Source organism: Pelobates fuscus, chromosome 1 (assembly GCF_036172605.1).
Source record: "Pelobates fuscus isolate aPelFus1 chromosome 1, aPelFus1.pri, whole genome shotgun sequence".
Taxonomy (NCBI): domain Eukaryota; kingdom Metazoa; phylum Chordata; class Amphibia; order Anura; family Pelobatidae; genus Pelobates; species Pelobates fuscus.
In genome coordinates this window covers 314,073,485-314,101,135 of record NC_086317.1, presented here as the reverse complement: position 1 = coordinate 314,101,135, position 27,651 = coordinate 314,073,485, and the positions used below count along the sequence as shown (strand labels likewise).

Genomic DNA, 27,651 nt, shown 5'->3' with positions numbered 1-27,651 from the left:
ACCGCAGCTAATTCCTCCTACTTATCTATGCTTTCACTCCAAAGTGAACACATAATACTTTTATGTTTCCTGATGTTTACATATACTTGTTTACAAGCAGGTGCATTGTGTGTTCATGTCAGTTAGTTATGTCTGAGTATCTCTTTTTATAATCCAATATAAAACAATGTATTGTCTCTTTGAGCTACCAGCCAAAAATGTACGTTATACTGTACAAAAGATTTGTGTTTCGCAAGATCGTGTCTAATGTTTTGATGACGTGGCTTTGGGGTTTGACTTAAACAAACTCTGTCAATCCTTACTTTGCATTCACTGAGAAACAGCTGCTAGTGTGCTGGCACCAAAGTCTATTGTGGATCACGAAAGTTCCTTAAAGGGCTATTCACTAAGGTGAGAATTCAAAGTGAATTTCAAATTTAAGGCCAGAATAGATGGTATAAAAACATAGCTGACTTAGAGAATTTGTTCTAGTTTGGCTATTTTGACCTTTAATCGATAATTCGCTTTGAATTCTCACATTAGCAATAACCCTTTTGATGGATTTATTCACTAAACACTGAATTTTGAAACGTAGACTAAATGTGTTGACTTGAAAAAGGAAACCTAACTTAGCTATAACTAGAGCTTGGCTAAATGTTGCAATTCGAGGTTCAATCCACAACAAGCAGTAGAGAAGGGCTACTAAACTAGTTTATGGATTATAGGATAAAACTTACCAGGAAAGGCTAAAGGATCTTAACATGTATAGCTTGGAGAAAACACCAGACAAGACATTACTTTGGTTTCCAACTATCGCCCAATATCATTACTCCCAGTATTGTCAAAAATCTTGGAAAAATTTATCCATACGCATCTATGGGAGTATTACCAACAATCAAACTATCTGAACCCTGATCAATCAGGTGTTTGACAGAATCACTCCACTACAACTACCCTCTTAAAAGTTTGCAATGACCTCCAAACTGGCATGGAACTGGAGCTATTTTCCATGATTTTGAAAAACGCCTTTGACACAGTAGACCATGACATTCTAGTGCACAAACTCAAAAACTCAGGTATTGGTGATCGTCCGCTAACCTGGTTTCAATCATATGTATCGGATCGATAACAATATGTGTCCATTTCTGACAGTGACTCCCTCCCTCTCCCAGTCACGTGTGGTGTTCCCCAAGGTTCCATTCTCAGTCCCCTACTTTTCACATTATTTATAAATGATCTGCCTAATGTCTGCAAATTCTCAAATGTACACATGTATGCAGACGACACAGTAATCTGTGCAAGCAAATCCGATCTACTGCAGCTTGAGGCTGTGCTCCAAGACCAGTTTACAGAGGTAGAAAAGTGGATCGCAAAAAACAAACTCTTCCTAAACACTGACAAAACTGTCACAATGATCTTTGGAACAGTACCTGAATTACACAAATCTATGCATCAAAACAAAATCAAATAGCACACTGACCGCAGTCCACTCTTTCAAATACTTGGGTATGCTGCTAGACCCCAATCTATCTTTTGGCCTCCACATAGAAAAACTTGCATCTAAACTTTATCCAAAACTAGGTGCCCTGTACAGAAACAAATCCTGCCTAAGCCCTGCTGTAATGGAAAAGATTGTACAACAAACTCTGATGCCAATCATTGATTATGGGGATGTAGTATATGCACCTGCACCACAAACCCACCTTAATAAACTCAATACATTGTATAATTCGTTCTGCCTCTTTGTGCTCCAATGTAGTTACAGGACCCACCATTGTGACATGCTAAAATAACTAAACTGGCTGTTTCTGGAATCCAGACACACCCTTCGTCTTTCCAACCTTGTGTTTAAAAGCTTTTCTGGGAAGCTTCCACCCTACCTGAGCAGAATGCTCTCCCCGGCTGTTCCCACCTCTTATAACCTCCGATCCAGTACCAGCACTTTACTTAGTCTACCTCAATACAAAAAGAAAGCAGCTCGATCCTCCTTTTCCAACAGAGCACCACAATTATGGAACGACCTCCTGCAAACACTTTCAAATCTTCCCCAAGCCTAAAGTCCTTTAAGAGATCCCTCTCCACATATCTCAAAATATAGCAAATGGTTTCACTACTTACATTGAGGGGCGCTTGAGCACTCTTGGTACCATAGTCATTGATTATCTCAACCAATCCAATAATTTCCTACAAAAAAGGCTAGTATGTATGCTCAGTAAAATACCATGCTATGCCAATCAGATGGACTTTCTGAGACTTTCTCTATATTTTTATGGTCTACAGTGGTACCATTTAGTTCCTTAGGCGTTAAAAAGAAGCCATTTGTTTACATTTGTCCCCTAGCCAAATGTTTAACACACAATGACACACATGCAGATATACAGACACACAATTGCACTCATACAGATACAAACACTGACACACATACAAATACACAGGGGCACACATTGACACACATATACACATACAAATATAGATACACAGACACACAGATACACAGACAGATATAAATACACTGAAACACACACAGACCCACAAATACATAGACACACACACAGACACACATAAAAACATGCATGCAACATGTACACATTTTATGCCACCCTCTTGTATCCTACCTTTTGGTTACAGGAGGGTGGCCAGCCTGGGGCCCAGTCAGCTGGCTCAGGATGTTGGGAGTCAGAGGCTGTCCAACTCAGCACCCACTTCCTCTCTGCCTTTTCTACTTTGGATCTGTGTTATCTGGGAGGAAGTGACTGACTTGGCTGAAATTCTTTTGCTGGTGGCCATAATATGAGCCACATGATGGGCCCCTTGAATGTGTGCCTTCTGGTGCAGGGGCACCGGCTGCACCCGTGGCAGTTCGGCCGCTGCCAATCACTCATCAGGAAGTGGCTGGCGACTATATTTCAGTTGCAAAGATCTCTAATGGATTTATTGTGTGTTTAGGAACTTTATGAACGCAGTCATTGGAAAAACTTCTCGGTAAAAGGTATTGCAAATTCTGTTGATGCTGCATAACTATGACTCAGAAAAGTATTTGTAACATTTCTGCCTCAGAGCTTATGATCCTAGATAAGACATCCAGTTTCGTTACTTCCTGAGGGTCTGGAGAAGGGAAGAAGATACACACAAAGGGACTAGGGGGAAGTAAGATACTTTTCTTTTACAGGTGGGGGTGGAAAAATGCATCTTCATCAGTGTTACCAAAAGTCTTTGCACAGGCCATGGCTAAATGATTTTCGAGCATCTGCCTTGCACAGACCTCTAATTCAGCTGCACTGGAAAATCTGTGATTGGACATTCTGGGTTAACGGAGGCAGCTGCAGTCATAAGAACTGCAGCTTTTGCAAACTATTTTTACATATACTAATTAAAAAAATACATACTTGTTCTAGAAATCATCTACAGAAGAGTTTCACAGCAATGATATCTGCACAGCATGGGGATCACAACAGAGGAGATTAAGAAATAGAACAGTAATTGCAATGCACAGTAAGATAGATGAGGAAATGAAGAAGGGTGGACGACTTGTAAAATTGACTGGGAGGTGATGCTTTGTCAGCATATCACACCGGATGTAGTTAGTGTAGTGGATGGAACCTTTAATAATTAGAAGATAACCATACAGTCTATGAGCACACCTAGTATAATAATACTCCCTACTACTAGTCATGTTCCGACAAATTCTGTCCCTTTGCACAGATTCGATTGCTGCATTATTCATCAACAATTATTACTTGTGCCATCTTAATTTATCTGTATCCATAAATTAGAAATGTTAATTTGGCATGTGTGCTATTCATAGTACTTGAGGTGTCTTTGCACGGCACTCCATGCTGCCAGAGCCAAACAGGCCTATCAGGAGTCTCAGTGGGACTTCAGATATCTGCTAGTGCAAACTGAGTGGAGATTACAGGTGGTGAGGGACAATCCTCAATATACATATTGTAGAACTTAGATCTCTTCCACCCAGCAATTGTGAATGGGAATCAGCACTGGAGTAGAGCAGCCTGCAGCAGCTATCATGGCTCCTGCCCTTGACCTGTACCTGTCTGCCCGCTCCCCACTGGACCCCAGGGAAGACAATCACACTGCTAGATATACACAGAACTGCAGAAGAACCCATCCCCTCATACAAAAAACACAAACAGCCCACACACAATCACATGCACAGTACCTTCAAACACAATACCACTGACAATCCACAAACATGCACACAACCCCACATACAGCCTCACACATACAAACACCACCAAACACACTATGTGACATATCATCCACACATCATGAAAAAATGAGCCGGATCTACAAACCGCGTACGAGAAGAGGGGGAAGTACTGGTTTGGAAGGTGAGGAGATGGAGATGGAAAAAGCTGTAGAGAGATTTGTATATGAGAGTTAAAATAAATCAAAAGACAGCAGAGCTTTATCAGAAAGGTGGCAACATGAAATCGCCAAGGCATGTTAATATATATAGATGCAGACTTATAACTCACCAAAATGATATTCATAAGAAACACTACATGTGCCATAACCACGACAGATTTCTGTAGAAGTGCCCTTACACCTCTCATTATAAGGAGTCATCCATCCAACCTGTAAAAATCTCCTCCCACCTCCACTACCTTGGCCAGAGAGCTGGACATTCCTAGACAGGAATTTCCATGAGCTCTCCTAAACTTAGCCATGCAATGCTAGGTTTAGCTCACTGGCTGAGAGTGTCAACTGATTGCTCTTAGGAGCTTAATAGTTCAGTTATGTGGGTTTATGGGAGGACATACAAGTGGTAGAGTGTGAATAGAAAGGGGTGCAGAAAAGAACAAAAAAACGAAATGGTGGAGGACACATAAGGGTATGGGGTGGAAAGACAAGTATGGAGAATGGGGAACTGGGTACGAGAAAAAAAAGTAAGAGATGGGGTAGATGTGGGAGAGAGATTAATGCGGAAGGCACACTTTCAGGAGATTAGGAAAAGAGGCACAAGTGGGAGGATACACAGGCTTCGGGGAGTTGGAGACAAGGAAGGAAAAAAATTCATGCAGAATCACATATACTTTCACAGTGTGTACACAGTACACACAATCTAACAAATCCAATGAACAAACAAACTATACACCATTTACTGCGTCTTGTTTAAATCTATTATTCAACTATTCAAGCAAAAACTCTATATTGTTTTTATGGAGCTGTGCCATGTATCATTTAGAATTTTCGCTATCTGTGTGATTTTAACTGTTTATGTGGACATGCATATTTATTTTTATTAATTCATGTTTCATGTGCATTGTTTATGAGTCTGTGCTTTCTCACACAATCTTTATGTGATATAAAGATTTTAGGTTACACGTATTACTATGGCATGTTTACTATTCAAACTATAAAATGAAAGGGGTATCTTTATCTTATTGTAGTGGTCAGAGTACATGGAGTCTTTTGGTCTGCCATCCCCCTTCCCTCCCACCCTCACCTCCCCCCCCCCCCCCTCCCCACTTTCTGTCAATCTGTTTTCAAGTAGTTGTTTTTTTTCGGGCTCTCCTGGACACCCATAATCTAGACATGCTACTGTTATCCATATACTGTAACAGTTTTATTTGTGCATCATTGAGAAAACGGTCTAGCATTTGGTAATGAGAGACTGCTGCTTACAGCCTATCATTCCAGTCCAAGGCATGATGCCTTTAGCTGGGTGATATGAAAAATTGTGTAAGACAAAAAAAAACAAAAAAAAACTTAAAGATGAAGAGCATTGGACCAATTTTTTCTATCATACAATATCACAGTTTAACGAGATGATAAGCTGCACACCTTTGGCTCTTTAAAATAGAATGCAATGCAGTACCTCCGCCCTGACGCACATATGCACACATTAATGTTGCCAAAGTACATAAGCGATGAAAAGAAATGCATTGTGCACTGCCAGATCTACATTAGAGGTGAAAAGGAGACTGATATAAAGAAGTAATAATAAAACAATACCTTTTGGTTCCCAGAACTAATTTTCCCAGGAAGGAGTTTCTACCTTTCCCTTTGTCAATATTCAAGAATTAGATTCCTAGTCCTGCTTTTGTATTTGAAAATATCTTAAGAGTGATACTCTGTACTAAAGATCAATACTAACATAACCTATTTTAATTTAAAGGACCACAATAGCAACTCAGACCACTTCATCAATGAAGTGGTCTTGGTGCAGCGAGCCTGCCAGTTAACCCTGCAATGTAAAGAATTTTAGTTTTTAACCCTTTCCTGATGTTAGGGCGTGCTATGCCATCCTACAAAGGGAGGACTTTAACGCCATTAGTGCAGCATTGCATGCCCTAACGATTGGGCCCTCCCTGCAAGGCAAATACTCACCCTCCTTTCTGGATCCAAAGACTGACTGCTAACCAAGGCAGTCCCACTGCAGCCAATCTAAGTCATGTGATCTCGATGACTCGGATCGGAGTGATTGACAGATTGCCTGCTGATCCCCCAACATATTGATGGATTGCCTGCAGATCCCCCAACATATAATTAATAAAATCACATAATTATGCAGACAAAAACCAAAACACTTATAATTATGTATATATATATATATTAATTCTAAGAATATTTTGATATTACTATATGTATATCTGTACTGCAATGTTTAACATTGTAGCACTAAGGGCAATATGGACACTGTACCCACTTCAATGAGCTGAAGTGGTCTGGGTGCCTACAGTGTCCGTTTAAGGAAGCCAGACTTGGTTATCAATCGAATGCTGCTCATATACAGCATTTCATTGTTGCTGCAAGGGAATTAATTTGCTGACATCAGCAGAGAGAATCCTTCCAACACTATTACTAAGGCTAGAGTTAGGATTATTGTTTGGTTTAGGATTAAGAAAGTGTTTAGATTTAGAATTAGGATTGACACTTTGCAAAGGTATATGTAGCGGTTGTTGTTGTACTCAGGAGATGTTACTGAGTACAGTTTAGGGAATTTTATAATAGTGGGACACAAAAGATTTTAAAAAAATAAGCAGCAAAAATACAATGTGTATTTAAAAATTATAAAATAAAAATTAATATCACAAACTTTGAAAAGAAAAGGTGAAATAAAGGCACCTCATTAAAGCTCAAAATATATTGTTTGGGGGTGGGGCCTGACTGCCATGGTGGAGAGTCGTGTCTTCCTTGGGCTCCTCTCCTATACTGGCAATACAAGCTCAATTTAAAACTCACCCAGTGACTTACCTGCATTTCGACTTGACTGCAGTGCACTGTGGAGGTCAGAGACCCAACAGAAGCTCCCTTGCATCAAAATCTAAAATATGCAGCCTAGAGTACGCTGGGCGGAAGAGGCGGCTGTTCAACGGTCCTTATCGTTTTTACCCTCCCCCTTTGGACCAGCGGAGGTGATACCGGTCCACCCCTGGAAGGCTTTCCTGGTCTACTGGGAAGAGGGGGTGAAGCCACTGAGACCGCAGGGATATCAAGTGACACCATTGAGGAACATACTGATCTTATGTCCAGACTAAGCATAGTTTTTAAAACTTTCTGTCAGGAACTAGAAAATAAGAGGCATCACACCCCTTCAGAGCAGTTGAAGGAACACTCACCTCCACAGCCGATTGCGCGCCTGCAGCAGACATCAGGACCCTTGCAAAGGCTCCAAAGTGGCGGTGAAGCAGAAAACTCCCACCCCTCCATCAGAAGTCTGCACACAGAAGTAAACCATCCCAAATCAAGGTTGAGACTTTTAAAGTGCCTGAGGACTGTCTGCGGCTCACACTTGGACCGCATAATTAGCTTTTTAAGAGGTGGAATACACCAATCCTGCACCATCATGATGACCAGTCTGCCTTCGTTAGGTGTGGAGGTCTCATGGTGTTCCCTGCTGTTGTGGGCTCACAGACTGGACATTGAAAGGCATATGACCACTCACCTTTCCCCTCCTTACGGTATCTGCTGGGAGACTTGCCTCTCCTACTGTCTAACCTTATAGGTTTCTTTTATATTGCTGAATTATCTCTATACCTATTCTGACATGACACGTCAATCTATTGCTGTTAACCAAATGTATACTGTGATACTTGTGTTATCATCAAGGACAACAAAAATAAAGAATTCATATATTATATATATATATATTGTTTAAATCGATGCAACTCTATAAGGAACGTTCAGCGCCTCCATGCAGAGCCTGGAGATACTGAATGAAGGTGCTGCACATTGTGCAGCACTGAGATAGGACACACTTTGGTGGCCGTTTAAGTGACTGCCACTAGAGGTGTTACTAGGCTGTAATGTAAACACTGCCTGCAGTGTTTACATTGAAAAGCCTGCAGGAACAGGCTACACTAGAGCCACTACATTAAGCTACATTGGTTCTGGTGACTATAGTGTTCCTTTAAGAATTGTACTTTTGTCGTTGAAAAGCTTTTGTCGTTTAGCTGGCTCCTAGATTCAAAGCAAATTTGTCGAGCCCTAATTTATGGGGTACTTTGAACTGTCAAACTGCCACAGTACCCCAAAATGAGACATGGGCCCATCAAATCCATATATCAAAATTCCAACTGGAAAAACTGAATAGTCAGGTCACTTATTTGGCACTGTAAGTTAACATGATGGTGCCGAAGACATACATTGGGTGTATTGTTTTACTCAGTAGAGTTAGCTAAGCATAATTTGCGGGGTTTTATTATAGTGGCACATATCAAATTTACAAAATGCCTAGCAACACAAATGTAAAGAGTGGAAAAATAAATAAATGAAGAAAAAAAAAACTGACATAATCTGGTGAAAAAATGGCAGCATGTTAAGGCACATTATACACTATATGAGATACCCTGTAGTGCCTACTTTCATAAAAGATGGGGTAATTTAACAAACTGCTATAGTATCAGTGACACTGATAGGTATCGGTCTAGGAGCAGTCATCGTAAGGGGATGGACAGCGACGGCAGGGGGTCCCCTTCAGGATATACACGGGGGAGAATTTCGGATTTCCCTGTTAGGATTGAATACCGGAGGTGTAGTGGGTCGAGATCTATTAGCAGGAGTTCTCCAGAGAGGGGCGGTGCAGGGGCTTCTTCGCAACGCTCACAGCCCTAGGGGTCAGGTCACGGTTCCCACTCGGGAGTAAGGCAAGTCAGGGATACTAAGGCCAGCCTACCCAGGATGCCTTCTCCTTACAGGTCACCAAGACGGTTGCCCACTTATCGAGTGAGACTGAATTCGCCAAGATGGTCGCCCACGGGAGACCATACACTGGTTTTACTCCCCCACCCCCCCAAAAAAAATATGTGGTGTCAATGTTTTTATGGGGATTGGTGTTGGGTTTAAGCATATGCCGCAGAGGAGGTTTTTAAGCAGCAGGGGCCGGCGGAAGGCTGTGCGGGCCCCTTACTGAGTTCAGGTTGGCAGGGATGCTGGTTTAACTCCCCAGCTCAGCCATTACTGCACTGCACTACGGACGAGCTTCCCAGAGCCTTGGGCCCTCGGTCCATAACCAACTTGCCTGAGTACTCAGTCCGCCCCTGCACACAAGTTTGACAGATATTGGCAAGGCGGATTTCCCATTAGGGAGAGTAGGCCCCTTCCTACAGGTGTCTGACCACTAGGGGGCACCTGTTTTCAGCTTTTTTGAGCTGAAATAGGCTGTTAGGAGAGATAAGTAGCAGCCTTGGTCAGTGTCCTCTGTAGACCAGTCAGCCTGAAAGGGACACTATAGTCACCAGAACCACTATTGCTTAACACAATACATTACAAGCAGAGCTGAAATATGCACATACATACATTTATACTATGCAGTTGTCAAATATGTTTTAGATCTGCAATACCCAGTTATTAAAATCATTATACTTACTTTATCTGCCTTACTTTGGGGTTGGGGAGCCGATGGCAACTTACAATTTTTGCCTACAAGCACCAGACATATAAATTCAGCCGTAAATATTGGAAGGTGTAAGAGGAAGTAAATTCCAACTTTGACATCATTGATCCCAGCAGCAGTCATACAGCTGTAGTACATTTTTTTTTCTCGGGGAGACAGGGACCTGGCCAATAATGCAAAGTTGTTATGGTAAACAAAATAACCCTTGAATATAAACCTAGACTGAAGAAGAGTACTTTGCGTTTTAATGTACACTTTACACCCCAATTTTTTTTTCATAAAAAGCTTTTGTGGGCATTGTCTTAAGTTTTCTTTATAGTTTCAGAATATGACGTAACTTATAACAAAGAAAAACATAAAAAGGAAAAGAAAGTACAATAAAGGACAAAATGAGGAGGAAGGGGACTTGTTGCAATTGTAGTGTAATAAATGACCCAGGTGTAAATTAAAGACCTCACTTTTCCTGTGATGGTCAGTATATGATTTGGCCATAAAATTAGACCAAAGTTTCCAGACTATATGGAACGAGCACAGTGTTTCTGACAAGAGCTGTTAATATGTCCATCACATAGTCGTCCTCCATTTTAACAAGAACCATCCCTGAAAGGGGAAGTGCTATCCTTAAACCAGGAGTCCCCTAATACACTTTAGGCAGCGAATGTAAGTTTGTTAAAGAGTCTTTGAGATCAGCCCGTAGGCTCCTCCACTAGGCAGGAAAGAAGAAAGCGTCCATCGGTGCAAATCAAAAGGCCTCTGGAGGGCCGGTGCCTGAAGACCCCAAATATCTCTAAAGTAAGGAGTGGCTTTTAAGTTAAAGGACCACTCTAGTGCCAGGAAAGCATACTCGTTTTCCTGGCACTAGAGTGCCCTGAGGGTGCCCCCACCCTCAGGGACCCCCTCCCGCCCGGCTCTGGAAAGGGGAAAGGGGTTAAATCTTACCTTTTTCCAGCGCTGGGCGGAGAGATCTCCTCCTGCTCTCCTCCTCCGATCCTCCTCTTCTCCTCCCCGTCGGCTGAATGCGCACGCGCGGCAAGAGCTGCGCGCACATTCAGCCGGTCACATAGGAAAGCATTCATAATGCTTTCCTATGGACGCTGGCGTGCTCTCACTGTGAAAATCACAGTGAGAAGCACGCAAGCGCCTCTAGTGGCTGTCAATGAGACAGCCACTAGAGGACATAGGGGGAAGGCTTAACCCATTCATAAACATAGCAGTTTCTCTGAAACTGCTATGTTTATGAAAAAATGGGTTAACCCTAGAAGGACCTGGCACCCAGACCACCTCATTAAGCTGAAGTGGTCCGGGTGCCTAGAGTGGTCCTTTAACATTTGGTTTCACACCATATTTATGGCACAGTGGTAAAGTAAAGTTACATATGAATATTAGCAAGACAAAGAGCTAATTACCAATTTAAGACTCACACAGAATTGAACTGTAAACCTGAAAGAGAAAATGGGGCGATGAAAGTTTAAAAAAGGGAGACACAAAAAGCAGCAACAGGGGTAGAATGATAACCAGAACTGATCAATCCAACGTGTCAAAAGTATCAGAAAAGCTTGATATTAATAGTTGGTAATACTTGGGCACAAACCATTGCTTACTTTAGCTTCAGAAAACAGTTATAAATGCAATCCAGATCATAGGTTATCAGCCAGTCCAAGAAACAAATTGGGATCAAAGTGCTTAGAAAACTTCAGACATAAAGGAACAAGGAGACAGGACTATATTATAACAAAAAATGATTTTAGAAAGAGTATTTTTTTTTTAAAAATATCTGTGCAACAAGAATGTTATTAAACACCTAGAAAGACAGAGATATTTAATCTGTCAGCTCGTCTGAAGGGGAGGAAAATAAATTGTTACTCAGGTGGTGTTTGAGGATAAGACTTTAACACAGCATCTCCTTTTCAATGGCTGGGTATGAGTAAACAAGCTGAGGGTCAAGGCAGCTCACTGGCTTCACCAAATCAAATAAAGAATAAATATTGATCATTCTTCCAACCTCAACAAGAAATCTAAATGAAAAATAATATATTTCACCTGTTGAACACTAATTATTACTGTGTTAGTGCTAAATATGCCAGTTTAACTATTCACTATACGGCAATTTGGATTTCTGTAAAGAGAACCTCCGTGTGATTATTGCTAATCTGGCAAAATGTCAGACTGCGAGACTGTGATCAGTGTCATCCAAATTCCAGCAGACGGGGAACACAACAGGGCAGTTGTACTTTATGCCAATAGCTGCACACTAATAGGGATAGACCTCTAAATGCAAGAATTGCTAATGAGACCCACATACTGTTTGATTTAGTTGCATGGTAAGCAGGATCATAATTTAAAGGTCTAACATCCTGAGAACTATAAAATAATGAAAATAAAAATCAGATGTAAATATATCAATATTAATAACATAATCATAACAGGTGGAGCTTGGTGTTGTCAAGAAAGGTGAAGTTCGTATTTTGTGATTTACGGTAATACAAAATGACTGTTCCAGGTGAATCTGCAGATTGCCAAACACAGAGCAAGTCAGTCTCGCTGATCTCATTTTCATCCCAACGCACTACAAATATTCTATCAATATTGCAAAGCAATTCTAACGCAAAATGGTGGCTAAAGTGGCATTGTGTAGTAACAAAGCTCTCACCAGTATGGTCACACTGTATGGTCTCCGACAGTCCATGAAAGTCTTTAAAGCAGGAGCGAAGTTGTTGTATAAACAGCAGATAATTCAAAGAAGAAGATTTTTTAAACCGAACCCTGCCGCACACCAGTGTATGTTACAGAATTATTTAGCTACATGAGGAAGCAGAGCCATGGCAGAGTTGCTAGGAGACATGCCGTCCCTGACATGAATTCTGAGTAGATTCATTCGATGGCACGCAGCAACTGAACATTCATTGAAGCAGGGTATACAGAGGAACACACAAAAGGCACCAACTAAGTGCATGCCACTGAACTTTAACAAAGAGGAGGCCTACCAGGCTGGCTGCCAGCAGTGGCTGCTCTAATGCTAAATTACACATATTAAGTATCGATTTTACAGACTTTATCTAAATATGGCATTAGATAATACTTGCTGAGACTTGCAAATGTAACTTTACTGGAAATAAACAATTCAGGATGAAAAGGTGCTCTCTGACCCATAACACATGCAATGATGCAAAATTGTTATGGTGCTTAGAGTTACTTTTTAAAAAGATATATATCGTGTTAAATCCAGGTACTCTCTGACTCATAACATGTGAAATGATCCAATGTTGTTATGGTGATTAGAGTTACTTTTTAAAAGAATATAAAGTTTTATATCCAGGCACTCTGACTCATAACATGTTAAATGATCCAATGTTGTTATGGTGCTTAGAGTTACTTTTTAAAAGAATATATAGTGTTATATCCAGCTGTAACATCACCATAGGAAAGCAGTTACAAGCTTTATTCAGCAAATTTAAAAAAAGTGTAAGGGTTAATCAAAAGCCACAAAAATGTTAGCCTTGTACATGCAATACTCCCTACATAGCAGATACTTATATCTAGATATATTTTTAAGACAACTTGAAAAATGTATATTTGCACTATCTTGAACTGACCTTGATCGCTCTCTTGATGACTAACTGGCTGTTAAATTTTTCTTTTCATAACCTCCCTTAAATGTCAATAAGTAAAAATTTAAAAAGGCACTTATCCGCAATGTTATATTAAATAATAAATTAGAAATTTCAATTATATTAGGAAATTGCTATAAACACATGTTGTCTTTCCTCAAACACAAATGGAAAGAAAATAAAGAAATGCGCCAAGCTGGTCTGTAATTGCTGGCTCCAATAAAAAAATAAAAATAAAAACTATTTTATTGCTACAACCTTCCTTCCTTCCTTCTTTCATCTCTGTTCCATTTCGCTTGTATCCAATGAAAAATTACATCAAACATTGCATTCTGTATGTACGACTGTCATTTGCTGTCACATGGTCTCTGACAATAAAAAGTATTCAATTTAGTTAAAGCTCCAGGACATGAAAGATTTGGTGTCCTTATTGTGATGTTCCTACTCAGAAACATCAGAAGGGCTATATCTGTCAACTAATTTGTACCTTTTATGCAAACATCAAAATTGTTAATAATGATCAATGCATAATTATCTGCATATTAAAGGAACACTATAGCATTAGGTTGTATTCCTAACACTATAGTGACGTAGTTGCAAATTTTGTTTTAAATCTCCCTCCCTCCCTTTTCAGTAAAAACATTAAAAAAAGTTTTTACTTACCTTTTACCCACGTGTCGCCGCTTTATGGGCCAGTCAAAGGGAGGTCTGGGCTATATCTGAGGAGCTATTTTTTAGAAAACACTCCTTCATAGTCGTTTGCTTATCCCTTCTAACTGTCTCATCTGCTAAGATTGATTCATTAAGGTTCCACAATACCTTCATCCTAGAAGGGTATTCCTCAGAGACTGATGGGAAGATGGGGCATGGTCTGACCATAGTCTGAACCGGTGGTGTGCTCTCTGACCAGGTGGTGTCCTATAATCTTTTGTAATGTTGTTCTATTGACAAAAATTATCTAGCCTAGAATAGCTGAAAGAATAGAATGTGTAACTCTCAATGATGGGTTTTCGCTCCTCCAGGCATCCACCACCCTTTATTTGTGCCACAATGCCTGTAAATGTTTACTCTGTGAGTTAAGTCTCACAAAGTACTGTGAAGTATGTTAAGCAGAAGTGTCCTGAGCTGAGCTGGCTAACATGTTTGTGTTCGGGGCGTATGCAATAAATATGGTGTATTTGACGTTGTTGATCATACAGCATAGGATAAGATAGTTTCCCTTGCCGTCAAAATGCTTTAAGAGTAATTGGAATGATACTGATTTATGGATCAGTTTAGATACTCCTTTGGTTTAGATAAGGCCATGTTTTGATATCCCAGTGGATAGTGAGGGCTATACAAGTGTCAGGGCCAGATTAAGAGCACGGTGGGCCTGGTGCTGACATTTATCATGGGCCTAATTACAGAATAGTATCGACAGAAAACACTAAAACAGTCCTACCTCCCAATCGTCATGTATCTGGTGGAGGTGGTACTGGAGGGAAACTCACAGGACATAGCTATCAGAAAACACATGCCCTATGCTTACATCTCGCTTTCATCTTTTAAAGGGACACTATAGTCACCAGAACAACTACAGCTGATTGAATTTGTTCTGGTGAGTAGAATCATTAACTTCAGGCTTTTTTCTGTAAACACTGTCTTTTCAGAGAAAATGTGTTTACATTACAGCCTAGTGATAACTTCACTGGCCACTCCTGAGATGGCTGTCAGAGATCCTTCCTGGGTCATGGCTGCCTAAAATGCATCCAAACATTCTGTGTCTCCACCCTCTGCATGCAGACAGTGAACTTTCCCCACAGAGATTCACTGATTCAATTCATCTCAATGTGGAGATGCTGATTGGCCAGGGCTGTGTTTGAATCATGCTGGCTCTGCCCCTGATCTGCCTCTTTGACAGTCGCAGCCAATCATATAGGGAAGCATTGTGATTGGATCAGGCTACCACTTCTGATGATGTCAGCACACTGCTTGTTTTTCGGAGTCTAACAGCATGCAGAGTTACAGCTTCAAGCTTGAATACAGTAATAATTTTACTATATTTATGGAGGCATGAGGGGCCCAGGGGGGCTAGATGGTGGTTTTAACACTATTCGGTCAGGAATACATGCTTGTGTTCCTGACCCTATAGTGATCCTTTAAGTCAATCCATTTCACTTAACAGCAGTGTCCGTTGAAGCAGGATGTCGAAGGGACGGGTGAAAGGGTGGGCCACTCCACTTACACAAATTACGTAACCAGAACCGCCCAAAGGGGCACACATGCCCCAAAAAATCTGCCCGAAGAATCAGAAAGTCAGCCTGATGTAAATGCATGTCAGGCTGCTTGCCAACCATGCTGGCTGGTCAACGAAGGGCATACTATGCAGACAGCACACTGAGCTTAGCATAACTGCATCTAATGATGCACTCGCTCCATGCTGTCAAAGGACTGCCCGCTAGCACTCTCTTGTCCACTCCTCTCCCTACTAAATCAGACCACCCAAGAGTGTGTGGGAGGAGAGTCTCTAACAAAGGACATCAAATTACAATGGTCTAATAATATCTTGCTCGTATTCTCAGGTTATTGCGGCTGAACCTAGAGGTCTGCCAGTTTCAATTTTAGCTGTGTGACCTCACTTAGTAAGGCTTCATGTTGACCAGTAAATGCATTGTGGTGCGTTATTGTCACGATTCTCACCCAGACGGCCAGAAGTGCCCAACAGGGGATTTGAACCAGGGTACTTTGCGGTCCTGGGCCTGCTATCTTCCTTTGAGGACAGTTCCTAGTCCTTGGTAATAGTTCTAGTCCTGTTCATCCTGGCTTATCTGCAGCACTGGGGGCTGGACTTCATCTATGGCTGTGCTTCACCTGACTCAGATCAGTCATCAGCAGGGTATATAAAGACAGCCTCGCCCTGGGAACTTTATCAAGTCTTTGATCCTGTTGTGTGTGTTTAGTTCCTGTGTTCCAGTCTTTTGATCTTCAACTCCACATTGACCCCGGCTTCTGACTTCGTTAATCCTGACCTCTGGCATCCCTTAAACTCGGCTATACTTCGGTAATCCTGACCTTTGGCATTCTTTGACTTCTGCTATCCCTTGACTATCCTGCTGTTTATGTCCTTGTCCGTACTGCATTGGAATCTTTAATGCACAGCCCCCGTGCACAGATTCACAGTCCAGGTGGCTTCTTATCAGGTCACCTTGGACTGTGTCTTTCTGCAAGGGTGAGCATACATATCTGTGCTAAAGGTAAGAACAATGACAAAAGACTTGATCATCATGGAGTCCGCAGAAATGTGCAAGCAGCTTTCCTAGCAAGTGTCCAGCCTGGCCCAGACTATTTCGGAATTGCAGCGAGAAGTCATGATCCTTAAAGGCACGGTATGCCCAGCCCCGGAACCTGCTTATTCCCTTTGGACTGTATCTATCTGGAAGGGTGAGCAAACATATCTGCGCTACAGACTCCAACCAAGGTAAGAACCCTGATAGTTATCACTTCATCTACTCTGGCCTCCGTTGTCTCTGTCCTGTTCCCTATTTCCAGTATTTCTTTTTTTAAGCTCCTCAGTTAAAGAGTTGATATCAGCCTTAATATCGGTTCTAAATTCGTGCAGAAGTTCCCTTAATGGGAGTTTGATCCTTGGGGATATTGGGCTGACCTGTTTTGGGGGCTGGTATAGAGGCTCTGGAGAATGTACTTGCTCCATCCGACTCAGCTGCCTCGTCCATCTTGTCCTTGGCATCTACGAACTGCAGGATCATTTGCCTCATATGCTGCTTTTCAGGTATTTGCCATTTGGAGATTATTTTACTGGAGCATGCTGGGGACATCACCCCCTGTGTTAGTGTATTTATTTTGAGAGTCTGGAAAGTAATATTTCCCATTAGTGGTCTTGTGTAGATAGGAAACTCTTTCAAAGCATGTCTGCGCTCATCGGCAGTTGGCTCGGCCCTCCCCCAACACTTTTATACATACTATCATAGTATATTGGCTGGCTACAGCCTTACAACACATACCCAGGTTTGAATCCCATTCAGACCACCATACCAGTGGGAAGATACCTACTGATATATAAAATACATTAGGTCAAATAAGTGACTTCTACACTACTTATAACGAGTACAATCTTATATTAAGAAGACAGCACGTTCTTGATTTACTGTTCATTTTAGTTTACTGAACTTTGATCTCTTGTTTAGGCTCTTTTGGTGCCGATTTAGATCATAATCGATGTGGAGCTGATTTAGATAACATAGGCAGACATCTTCTCTCTATACCTATCCAAGTTTTGGTTTGGTTGATTTAGATTTATCACTCTTTGTGGATTTTGTACATTCCCATGCTTTTGTTATGCACACAAAAAATAAAAAATAAAAGAGAAAGAAAGCTTGCTAAATATTCTAAATAGCACCCAATCAATCCTAATCCATTATAGTGTTTAACCCCTTAAGGACACATGATGTGTGTGACACGTCATGATTCCATTTTATTCCAGAAGTTTGGTCCTTAAGGGGTTAAAGCAACAATGCAAATACCATAACCACTACAGCATGCTGTAGAAAATTTAGTAACAGGAGTTGGGTTCGGTAAAGAGCTGCGTCAGACTGGCGTCTCGCATGCCAGGCTGGATACAGGACCCCAGGAAACAAAATCAGGAACAAAGGACAGGACCCCAAAGTCAGCACTGCCCCACCAAAATCGGGAGGTCTGCAATTAGTTGCCAAGCATTTTGCCTCAATTAGCACATTGGATATGCACATTTTTTGTAAAGAACACACATCAATCTCAAAAAGCCAAGCTTGTACCAGCAATGTCAGATAATTTCCATGTGAAACAGCAATTTGAAACTTTTATTTTCCTTTATCTATATATTCCTCCAGTTTTGTGCATTTTCATGTCTGGTTTCCTCAGTTTATTTATTATTGCCTAATAAGTTATAGTTAACTAGTGAGTTATTAAAATAAATTTGTATTATTTCAGAGAATCCATTAATGATTACTTTTTTTATAATCAGTCTTTTTAGTTACGTAGAGTTATTTTTTTTTTTTATTTAGTTTTTAGGTCAACTAAATAAATATATTTATATATTTTTTCTTAATACTGCTCAAAAAAGAATATAACCAATATTTTACTAGCCAGATAACCAGTAAAGCACACACAAATCATGTTATCCAAAATATTTTTTTTATGTGAGTGCCATATACAGAGAGCCTTTAGTATAAATATTCCTAAATACATTAGTCTCCTGAAAATCAATATGGTATTCTAAAAGGATCGTGATGAGTTCATGAGCAGTAAAGTAGTGACCTTTTATTTACCTACTGATGACAGGTGAGATACCCAGGTGGAAGTTGCTAATGACATGTTACTATGCAACACAACTGTTTATTCCGTTGATTCCCCTCCCAGTGAATAATCAGAATGGACTCACAGGAATTTGACGTGTGACATCTGTAAGTGGTGTTAATTTCTAACTGACTCGGCTGGGGAACATTGATAAGTGTAAAGGCCAGGCTACATAATGCTATGATTCGGCTAAATGCATATTGAGGAGCTAATCAGAAAACACACTTACAGTGTTTTTTAGTAGAGTGAGAATGCACATTGAATTTCATATTTAAAGGAACACATTAATGTTAGGAATACAAAGATGTACTCCAAAAGCGCTGACATCGGCACTTATTAGTCCTTTATTAGGCCTTCCCCATAGGAAAGTATTAAATCAATGCACGTTAACAGGCCCATCTGGTGGCCCAAGCTGTGGCGCTTTAACAGCACAAGCGAGCCCCCTGTGATGACATCAGACTCACTCCTCCCAGCTTACACACAGTGCCACACGGGAGGGAGCCAGAGTGGGATCTCTGACTCCCATCAGGCTGAGCCACTGGACCCCAGGGAAAGTCACCCTCCTGCACCTAAAAGGTAGGAAACAGGAGGGTGACTAAACATTTTTGTGTGTTTGTATGTGTGTGTGTGTTTGTATGTATGTGTGCCTCTGTGTTTGTCTGCATGTGTGAGGGGGCAACGTATGGGGGTAGACATATGGGGGGCCCCCAGGGAAATTTTCACACCGGGGCCCCGTGGTTTCTAGATACGCCTCTGAGTGCAAATTGAAGGTTTTGTTTTGATCAGAACATGTACAATTGCCTTTGTACTTAAGGGGTTAATGAACTGAATCCTTCAGCATAATTTCTCTAGATCAGGCAAAACGTTTCATGTATAAATTATGTGTGTCCGGGAAACATGGTAGGTCTGGTAACCCAGATTACAATAGAATACATTGTACTGTGATACACTTATATATAACTGTCTGTTCTTTTATTATTTTATAGTATACATAGAGCTGATACAAGGGATACACAGAACTGAAAATGTAGGCATGCAAGAACAAGAGGATATAAGGACAATGCAAGCTAGTTCCGTCTACTTAAGTGGGGTGTGTACTACGTGAGAATTGTAATTGAACTAATACCTTAGCACAAAGTACACTTATGTATGACTCAAGACTGTAAAAAAGGTGATCTCCAGACTGGATTTGGCCCATTCTTTTTAATGCAATAATAACATGCAAAACAGTCATTCCAAATTATTAATAGATAATTAAAAAAAACATTGTACACTTAAATGTGTACAAATCACACACATTACATATGCAGTGGGGTTCTATCTAAAAAAAAAAGCTTGCAAAATCTGAAGTTCTCTTGTCTGTTCCCTTGCAAGCTCTCATCTTTTAATCCCGCCCAGACTTTCTGTGGCTGTCCAATCACAGACTTCCTAATGCAGCTCAATGAGAAGTCTTTGTAAGACAGGTGCTCTGGGCAATAGCTGCCTCTTGAGTTTCGCTCCACTGTGCTAATCAAATCAAAAAGTAGCAAGATCAATTGTCAGTTTGAAAAGCCAGGTGGGTGTAACCAGTATAATTTATAAAAGTGTAAAGTTCTACTGACATCTGTACAGAAAGCAATGTGTACAGAGGACTAAGCTGTAAAAGGGCCATTTAAAGAAATACAAAAGAGGAGCATATTACCAACACAATGAAAGGGTTACAGTCACATAAAGTGTAACAATATTATATTATTACAGAACCTATCGGGCGGACATTTACAGCTATTGAGAAAGTTATTGATGATAAAGAGACAAAATAGAAGCAAGATGTGTCTGTGAATTAGGCACACTGGAACCCAATGGGTTGAATATCAATATTGAAGTTAATAAGTTTATGACAGACTAAATATATATTTTTAAGTCTTAATTTACTACTTTAACTTTATTTATTTATTTTTCTTGAATAACTTTCTATAACTTTGATAATTAAAATATTGAAATAGTGATCTTTATCGCATTTTTACAGTTGAATCTAGATGGCTATATGGCATCCTAGTAATGTATATGAATTTTTTAGGTGAATTTTGAAGACACCTTAGAGTTGTACAACAGCCATGTTGTGGTCATGAGCTTGTTTTTTTATTGGGTTTTTCATATGTGCAGTGGGGAGAAGGTGGGCAACTGTTCTTAAACAGCTTGATTACTTACTGGTGACAGGGCACTCCTGGCCTTTAGCCACTATAGCTGGCTCTAGAGATTATGATGCTTAAAGGGAGACTATAGTCACCAGAACAACTACAGCTTATTGTATTTGTTCTGGTGAGTATAGTCAGTCCCTGTGAGCTTTTTGCTGTAAACACTGCTTTTTCAAAGATAGCCAGTGTTTACATTGCTGCCTAGGAACAACTCCAGTGGCAGTCACTCAGACGCTTTGCATGGAGGCACTGAACTTTCCCTATAGAGATGCATTGGATCAATGAATCCCTATGAGGAGATGCAGATTAGCCAGAGTGGTGATTGGTTCTGCCCCTGCCATGCCCCCTTGGCTGAGATAATCAGAATTGACAATCTCAGCCATGGAGGTGGATCAGGGCACAGCCAGTGCTAGAGGACCCACGCTGTGCTGGAAAAAATGTGAGTTGTTTTGTTTTTCTACATTTTTAGGGGAGACAAGGGGATGTCAGGGGGCTAACATGGTTGTTAAGACTATAGGGTAAGGAATATACCGTATATACTCGAGTATAAGCCGAGTTTTTCAGCACATTTTTTGTGCTGAAAAACCCCACCTCGGCTTATACTCGAGTCAATAGTCTGTATTATGGCAATTTGCATTGCCATAATACAGACTGGGGCTGTGGGGGCTGCAGAGAGCGGTTACTTACCTCTCCTGCAGCTCCTGTCAGCTCTCTCCTCCTCCGCGCCGTCCGTTCAGCACCTCGGTCAGCTCCCAGTGTAAGTCTCGCGAGAGCCTCGGCTCTCGCGAGACTTACAGTGTGAGCTGATAGAGGAGCTGACCGGACGGCGCAGAGGAGGAGAGAGCTGACAGGAGCTGCAGGACAGGTAAGTAACCGCTCTCTGCAGCCCCCACAGCCCCCACTGAACTACCAATGCTGGACCACCAGGGAGTAAGAGCCCCCCTCCCTGGCCAGCTAGCAAGCAGGGAGGGGGGACGAAAAAAAATTATAATAAATAAAATAATAATAATATTTAAAAATAAAATAATAATGAATAAAATTAATAATAGAACAATCAAAATGCCCACCCCCACCAACACATACACACACACTGCATCACACACACTCACACTTCATTCATATACACACACTGCACTCACACACTGCATTCATACACACTGCATTCATGCACACACTGCATTCATGCACACACTGGATTCATACACACTGCATTCATACACACTGCATTCATGCACACACTGCATTCATACACACTGCATTCACACACTGCACTCATGCACACACTGCATTCCTGCACACACTGCATTCATACACACACTGCATTCATACACACACTGCATTCATACACACAGTGCACTCATACACACACTGCACTCATACACACACTGCACTCATACACACACTGCACTCATACACACACGCACTGCACTCATACACACACTGCACTCATACACACACTGCACTCATACACACACGCACTGCACTCATACACACACGCACTGCACTCATACACACACGCACTGCACTCATACGCACTGCACTCATACGCACTGCACTCATACGCACACACTGCATTCATTATATACACACACTGTAAATAAATATTCAATTAATATATACACACACACAATGCACTCATACACACCCACTGCACTCACACTGCACTCATATACACACACACTGCATTCATTATATACACACACTGTAAATAAATATTCAATTAATATATTTTTTTTAGGATCTAATTTTATTTAGAAATTTACCAATAGCTGCTGCATTTCCCACCCTAGTCTTATACTCGAGTCAATAAGTTTTCCCAGTTTTTTTGGGTAAAATTAGGGGCCTCGGCTTATATTCGGGTCGGCTTATACTCGAGTATATACGGTATGTTTTATTCTTGACTCTATGGTGTTCTTTTAATGAACAAATTATACAGTTCCAAGGAATAAGTTATTTTATAAATACTACTACTACTAATAATAATATAATAACAAAACGTAAAGACAGCACAACTCTTTACCAATGCAAGGCCAGAATATCATCTTTCAGATGTATTTAAAGGTTAAATGTAGCTAGTGACAGGATTCAGAGATCCAAATGTGGTCATATATATTTCAATGTATTCCAATATGGTTTCCTTAGTTTTAATGGTAGTAGCTGGTTTGTCTATCTATGTGTTAATGGATAGAACCAGCAAATAGTAATCAAGAAACCATATTAGAGTGGCAAATGATGTAGCATCCCCATGATGTGTAGGAACGTAGTACAGGGTTATGTCTATGGATTTCCCCATGCACCTAGAGTAAATGTGCAGGTTATATATATACACACACATAAGTATCTCTGGATCTTTTACCATCTCTGATGGAGTAATAACAGAAACAAATATGAACTGGAGTTTAATAATAATTATTGCAGAGCACTTCTGGTGTACATCTGTGATAGTAAAACCTGAAAACGCAATGTTAATAAATAAAACACGCTTTCATAAAAATATTTTGCTAAGCACTATCTCTGCTATGGTACAGAACACAGTACAGACGGTCACCCAAAGCAGACCAAAATTAAACCAAAGCCAACCGTACCTCAGGCTAATGTCTGAGGGATTTGATCTTTAGATCCCATGAAGCAGAAAGGAATGCCAGCTTTCATTGGATTACTTGTCATACTGGAGGCTTGAGCACAGACAGACAGAGTTGATGCAGGAGAATGCATTGTGTGTGACACAGTATCCTCTGCTAATCATGGTTAGCGTTCCCTCTAAGGTGAACAGTTCAGCATGGGTATAGCAAAAAGAGGACAGGGGGGGGGGGGGAAAGCTGAATAGCCCAATTGATTATTTTTTAGTTTTGGACTCTGCTCAAGTACGTGGTCTCTCTGGTTATGGTATCTTCATATATTGTGAATTGCTGGATAAAAAGTGCTGCTTTATTAGCGATATTAACATTCTATGGTCATAGGTAAAGTACCTAGGATGATATCTGTATTGTGTACTGTTTTCTGTATAATCTACTTTGCCAATAAAGATGTAAGGTGGAATGCAAGTAAACTCTTCTAGCTATGGAGCTGAATCCCAATTTCAAGTAGTACATCACTACCTAGTGTAACATCACCTTCCAAGAGAGTTTGGGAACAATGTCAAAAAAGGTGTTTGGTTGCATAGAGGCTAAAATAAAAAAAAAGAAGGATTGTAGTTTAAGAGACCGGAATTTAGTGGCAGATAAAGGAAACAGATCCTGGAAACACTGGACACATGACCTTTTTAAATCGAAACCATAGAGACGAAGACGTATCTATGCCTGGAAGTTTCAATCTACTGTCACACCAAGGGCACGATCACCCCCATTGAGTAGGCTTTGTTTGCTCCTTTAAGAGTCACCAGTTTACCGGAGCAGAACCATTCATGCCCAACACTGCCTAGTATCCAGGATGGGGAGGGGGACAAGAAGCCAGCAGCCGAGCATGGGAGGTGGATGCTGGCTGGCCCTGACACATAATTTACATTGTATAGTTTAAAATATCTTTTCATTGTCAGATTCTACATGAAAACACGAAATATTGTATTCCTCAAGCTCAAAGCAGATTCATACCCACTATAAAACTACTTAACCCAAATAAAAATTATTACAATAGCCACTGACCTCTGGGCTATGAAGGGTAAAAGTAAATTGACCTGATATGGTGTAACACACACACACACACTACTGAAATCCACACCCAATGATTACGGCTCTAACAAAGCTGCCTTCTTTGTGGCTTCCACACCTGTATGCTGGCATTGTTATGAATCAGTAACCTGGCCTTACTAAGCCTTTATTGAATCATGTGATCTGACGTTAAGGGAGTGGTGAATCAAAAGAAACAGGATGAGGATTTGTCGTAAGTAACAATCCTGGTTTTGTCTGTTGATGCCTGTTTTAGATTTCAGAAAGGAAAAAAAAAGATGAATATTTTTTTTGGATTCATCAAAGGGACATTCTAGCACTATAACCACTGCTATCCTTGCTATTCAGATATTTAAAGGGATGCTATAGGCACCAAAATAATGTTAGCTTAATGAAGCAGTTTTGGTGTATAGATCATGCCCCTGCAGTCTCACTGCTCAATTCTCTGCCATTTAGGAGCTAAATCACTTTGTTTATACAGCCCTAAGCACACCTCCCTGCATGTCACTTACGCAGCCTTTCTGTAAATCATCATCTAATGTTTAAACTTCCTTTAGTGCATGTTCTGTTTAATTTAGAATTCCTGATCTATTGCTCTGTTATGCCTCCTAGACGATGCGGTAGCCTCCTGTTTGTAATCAAATTTAAATTTACAGAGCATGATATAAAAACATCTAAAGCAATTTAACAACTGACTAAAAAATAAACCTTTTTATTCCCATGCAGGCTGTGTTAGTCATAGCCCGGGGAGGTGTGGCAATGGCTGCATAAAGAAAAACAAAAGTGATTTAACTCCTAAATGGGAGGGAACTGAGCAGTGAGACTGTATGGGCATGAGCCATACACAAAAACTGCTTTATTAAGCTAAAGTTAATTTGATGTGTAGAGTGTCACTTTAAGGAGATATAACTTTCGTATTAACCATCCACGCCTGTTCTGGTTTGGACAGAAAATGTAAAAATGAAACGTCTGCATTATCTATGGCAGTAGTAGGGCTAAGCTTTGGAAACTGGAAAGCTATGTGAGGTGCTGGGACCTCTGTGTGTGACACAATTAGTCATATATCTGAAAACAGTTTGACACTAAATTGGGGGCCAGATTCCAAAGTCTGCTTGTAACATCTGGCATCACCGTAATGCTATTTAATGCAGGGAATTCATGTCCCTGTCCCATTGAAACATGGCAACTCATTTAAACTGTACCACCCAACATTTAAAGGACCACCCATCAGCTTAATGAAGTGGTCTGGGTGCAGTTCCTTCTAGGGTTAACCCATTTTTTCATAAACATAGCAGTTTCAGAGAAACTGCTATGTTTGTGAATGGGTTAAGCCTTCCCCTATTTCCTCTAGTGGCTGTCTCATTGACAGCCGCTAGAGGCGCTTGCGTAATTCTCACTGTGAAAATCACAGTGAGAGCACGCAAGCGTCCATAGGAAAGCATTATGAATGCTTTCCTATGTGACCGGCTGAATGCGCGCGCAGCTCTTGCCGCGCGTGCGCATTCAGCCGATGGGGAGGAGAAGAGGAGGATCGGAGGAGGAGAGCTCTCCGCCCACCGCTGGAAAAAGGTAAGTTTTAAACACTTTCCCCTTTCCAGAGCCGGACGGGAGGGGGACCCTGAGGGTGGGGGCACCCTCGGGGCACTCTAGTGCCAGGAAAACGAGTATGTTTTCCTGGCACTAGAGTGGTCCTTTAAAATTGACAAAGGGGTGTGTGTGGGGGTGTTAATTTAGCATAAGAATAAATTATCTCATTTACATAGGCTGATTTTAAACCCATTTATTGTAATTTAAAGACACATTTCTTGGAATATTATTGATGTGGAGCTCAGCAGAGCCGGTGCAAGGATTTTTAGTTACACAGATGAAGATGCATTTTGCCACCCCACCCCTTCACCCCCACCCTTTAAAAAAAAAATGCGTCTTAACAAAGTTTACATGTGTGTCTTGTTGTAACCCCCCTTTTGAATTTCTTACCCCTTTTGTGCTCTAGTGTATTTTATTTCCCCTTTAGTGTGTCTTACAACCCCCTTTGTATGTATCTTACCCCCGCCCCTTATTGTGTCTCTTACCTCCAGCCCCTTTACGTCCAGCCCTCTTACCTCCAGCCCCTTTCTGTGTCTCATTCTTACCCCAGCCCCTTTCTGTGTCTGTTTTTTTACCCCAGCCCATTTCTTTGTCTCCTTCTCCACCACAGTGGCTCTGTGTGTCTCTTTTTCCCCTCAGTCCATTTTGTGTGTCCCTCCCCTCCAGATCCCTTTGTGTGTCTTTCCTCCCAAACCACAGGCACACAGGCATCGTTTTTCAAGCACACAGTCAAAGTCATACAGGTACACTGTCATACAAACACAGAAATAATCATACAGAGACATACAGACACAGTCACATATAGACATACCGTCATACATACAGGCATACAGAGGATAAAGGCATACAGAGACATACAAAGACATACAGGCATACAGACACATACATGCATACAGAGACATGCATTCATACATAGGCATACTGTCATCCAAACACTACATACAGGCATTCAGAAACGTACATACAGAGGCATACCGTCATACATACACATGCCTACAAAGACATACATAAATACAGAGACATAAAGGCATACAGAGACATACATACATGCATACAGAGACATACAGAAGTAACCAGCTGGAGGGTAGCGCAGTGCATTTTCACTGCAATAAACTGGTATCCAATAGAGTGCAACAAGGTATTCCATGAAAAGTGCTCATTTATTAAGAAAAACATGTGTACATGGCAGACAATCACAAAAATGTTTGCCCTCCTGCAAAAAATAAAATAAGTAGAAGGGGGCGTCGAAAAGAAGAAAATGAAAACTAAAAATTTGCTGTACGTTTTGTGTGTCTATTAACATTGGTTCATCATCTTGGAGCTGCTGATGTAGTGTCATTAATAGACGCACCACATGATTTGAAGCTATGCCACATGAAATTAAGTTATTCCACATGATATAACGCCAGGGCCGTCTTTAATTTTTATTGGACCCTGGGCAAGCATTT

The 27,651-nt window shown here is 40.9% G+C and overlaps 1 protein-coding gene across 4 annotated transcripts in view; it reads right to left on the bottom strand.

Annotated features, from left to right (window-relative positions):
- The window catches only part of CRACDL (CRACD like), a 130,999-nt gene that overhangs the window by 79,931 nt on the left and 23,417 nt on the right, over positions 1-27,651 (bottom strand). For 2 of the 4 annotated variants that reach the window (XM_063458866.1, XM_063458893.1), the window contains exon 2: positions 24,210-24,437. The exons of 1 other annotated variant lie outside the window; for it this stretch is intronic. The gene's annotated coding sequence lies outside the window, so the exon portion shown is untranslated. Of the gene's footprint in view, positions 1-12,488; positions 12,540-24,209; positions 24,438-27,651 lie in introns of those variants that run through there. One more of the 4 variants, XM_063458884.1, reaches the window with a different exon arrangement.